This window comes from Peromyscus leucopus, chromosome 20, assembly GCF_004664715.2.
Source record: "Peromyscus leucopus breed LL Stock chromosome 20, UCI_PerLeu_2.1, whole genome shotgun sequence".
Classification (NCBI taxonomy): domain Eukaryota; kingdom Metazoa; phylum Chordata; class Mammalia; order Rodentia; family Cricetidae; genus Peromyscus; species Peromyscus leucopus.
The window spans coordinates 49,301,939-49,305,556 of record NC_051080.1 but is presented as its reverse complement, the minus strand read 5'-3'; positions in this window follow the sequence as shown (position 1 = coordinate 49,305,556).

The following is a 3,618-nucleotide window of genomic DNA, read 5'->3' as shown; positions in this document are numbered from 1 at the left end:
ACTTTCTTAGTATCCTTTTAGGCTTCCTTCTAGATGAATTCTAATGGAGCTTAGTTTCAGTGCTCATTACATATTTGTTAGAATTTGCTAATTATCCATGCTCTGTACTTCTGAAGATAAAGTTGGAGTTCTTACTTTTTTAATTCCATTGATGACATTTTGAAGGTTCTAAGATGTCAGGAGAATGTGGTAAAGCCATATTGAGGTCTGGCTGTGGTGGCTCACACCTTTAATCCCAGCACTTGGGGCAGAGGTAGGTGGATCTCTATGAGTTCAAGGCTAGCCTGGCATACAGAGCAAATTCCAGGAAAGCCAGGGCTACATAGAGGAACCCTTTCTTGAAAAAATGACTTAAAAAAAAAGCCATATTGAAAGAATTATCACACTTTTTTTTCTATTCAAAATGCAGCCCTGCACCCACAGGTATACAATCAAGCTTTCAGGAGATATAATTGTGTGAAATGCAAGCCTCTGTAGGAGCTCCCAGAGTGTGGCATTTTATGGATGGCCATTTTTTTCTGGTTTTTTAATTGTTCCCTTTATGGCCTGATTCTGTCCCACTTAATACACATGTACATACACACATTCGTATTTCATGTACTTGTGTGTATATATGTGTTCATGTGCATATGGACATAATTATCAAATACTATAGCAGACTAAAATCAGTTGAGAATTAAAATGTTCTTTTGATTTGATGATGGGGCAGTCACCTGTGAATAGACTGACTTTGTGATGAAAACAAGAATTTTATTGGAAAACTTGAAAAGTGAACAGGAGGTAAATGAAGGAGCGCAGACTGCTTTCCTAATATACTTGGCTAGTAAGTAAAGGAAAGTTTTACAGGATCAAGTTGAAAGTCACAGCTAAGAAACTCTATATTTAGACCTTCGTAAGAAACTTGTTTAGAAAGTGGTGTCATAGGCTTATAGAGTCCTGTCCTTCAGGGTGGGGGAGGAAAGCAAGGAGAAAGGAAGGAATTTTCTTAGGGCCCAGCCTTCAAGAGTTTTCAGTTCATGGACTTGATCCTTTGGAACTCTTTCCTGGCTCTGAGACATGATGCTAAACAGTGAACTTATGCAATGTACTACCAGCCTTCCTATACTACTGAATTACTTCCCCTGGATGTCATATAGGTAAGTGAAAGTCAATAGGTCCAAGTCAAAATTTAATGCTTCGTTCAATTCCCAAGTTTGTACCTTTCTCCCCTGTATTAGCATTCTTAGTGGATATATACCCATTACATACCTAGAAACCCTAGCAAGTCATCCGTGTGTATCTGAGGCCGCCATTTCTTCCCTGCACTTGACATCTAATTGTCAATGGCTCCTATATGTCTAGTTTCACCTGAAGTGCCCATGCCCCTTTCCACCCTAACTGCCACATTCTTAGAGTAGGTTATGATCAAGTCTTGCCTACACTGTTGTTACCATTTACTAATTACTTTCTCATTCTCTGCACATCCAAATACTATCCTTATATCACCCTCCACACCACTAAATAAGTGAATCTTTCAAAATGCAGTCTGACCATGCCATTCCATAGGCTAAACCTTTATTTCTTACTAAGGCGATATTCTATAAGAGTCTGATTGTACCTACTTACCATTTCCTGTTTCAAACTGCACTGTACCTGATACCTTGAACTCCACTTCAGAGAGAATAGGTTTATACCAGATTACTTATTTTAGAGAGAAGGAAGCATTCCTGCTGAAGAGAATGTCCTGTTTATAAAGCAATTTTAATGTCTCTTTTGAATATGCACATACAGAATCTTAAGCTTTGTGGAGATTCTGAAGGCTAAAACAAGAGAATTAGAGTATGAGTCTTGAAGCAGGTGCAAGTTAAAGTCACTGTGACTGAAGTCATATGAAGGCAAATGACAAGCATTGAGGGATCTAATGAGAAAATGGAGAATTTTGCAGACCACCATGAGGCATTCCTGTTGCTGTAGGTAAGATAAAGCTATCAAAAAGTTTTGGACAAGAAGATATGATCTATATTTATAAAGGATCTGGGTAAGGAGTACAATGTAGACATGAGAGAGAGCAGAGGGAGCAGTTTAGTAGACTGTGTAATAATTCATGCAAGAGTTGATGGTAGCTTATGCATGGATGGTGATATGTGTGCATAGGGAAGTGGCAAGTCACTCATGCCAGTAAAGATGGTAAGAAGTGGTCAAGTTCTGAATATATCACATAAGAGATCCAGGAGAATATGCTAGAGGACTGGATGTGAAGGATGTGTAATGTGGATTATGCTCCTTGTTAATAATAAAGCTGATTAGCTAATAGCTGGGCAGGAAGAGATTGAGCATGAGAGCCAGAGTAGGAGAATTCTGGGAAGAGAAAAGGTAGAGTCAGGCAGATACGAGGCAGCCACCTAAGAAGCAAGATGCCAGAAGACCAGTAACACCATGACCACGTGGCAATATATAGATGAATAGAAATAGAAGTGGGTTAATTTAAGTTGTAAGTGCTAACTAGTAATAAGCCTGAGCCATTGGCCAAACATTTATGATTAATATAAGCCTCTTTGTGATTATTTGGAAAAGGCAGTGGAACAGGATGGGACAGAGAAAAGCCTTCAGTTAGACATGTGAGAAGGAAACAAATAAAATATTACTTCAAAATATTTGGCAGAATGAAGTTGACTTTTAGCTGGTAAGAGGAGAATACTGTAAATTAAAACAATAATTGAGAGCTTAGTATTGCTGAAACTAAGGTTGAGTGAGCAATTGTATAGTTGTCCAGTAGAGACTCCTAGCAAATTTTGACTGTATAAGCTAGACACGTATGAAAAGCATCACCTTGGAGATACTTATTATGGAACTGTCATCATAAAGATAGCAGTTGGATAATGAGTCACCAGGGAAATGCATGCAGACTGAGTTCTGCTCATGTATTATTAAGAAGGTGATGATAAAGGACACAAAGAAATATCTAGTAATACAGACAGAGAAAAGCAAAATCCCAGTAAAGGATTTAAAAGAGGAATGAGTGATTTATTGTGTCAGAGGGTGCTGATTGGGCAAGTAAAGTGAGCACAAGTAACCGATTATCATCAGATTTAGCAATGTGGAAATCACTGGTGACAGGGATGAGAAGTTTTAGTAAATAGTGAAGCTAACACCTGTTGGGATTGGGTTCAGGAGAAAATAGGAGGAAATTGGAGATAGGCAGTCTATGTATTAATTACTTCAAGACATTTTTCTTTTAGAAAGGCAAGATGGATTAGGTCTCATAGTATTAGAAGCAACTATGCAGGCCGCTCACAAAGAAAAGCAATTAATAGTCCCATCTAGCTGTAATACCTACAAACCCCAATAACGATCAGAAGGGCAAGGTTTTCCAGATGGTGCAGTAGTGGCACTTACACCCCCGGGGGGGGGGAGGTAACCAACAGCTATGTAGTTGGACTAAAGCCCCCACACGGCAGGAGGAATTGATGCCTGGTACTATAAACTTAGCCAACTGCCTGTGTTGGTGAAGCCATGGAACCTAGAGAGAAACCTCTTTCTGCCTTGTTTCTAAACCAGGGCAATGTCTAAGAACATTCTAAACACTTATTCTTATATCTACAGAAAAGTAGCTCTCATCCTCATCAAAGAAGCTTCTGT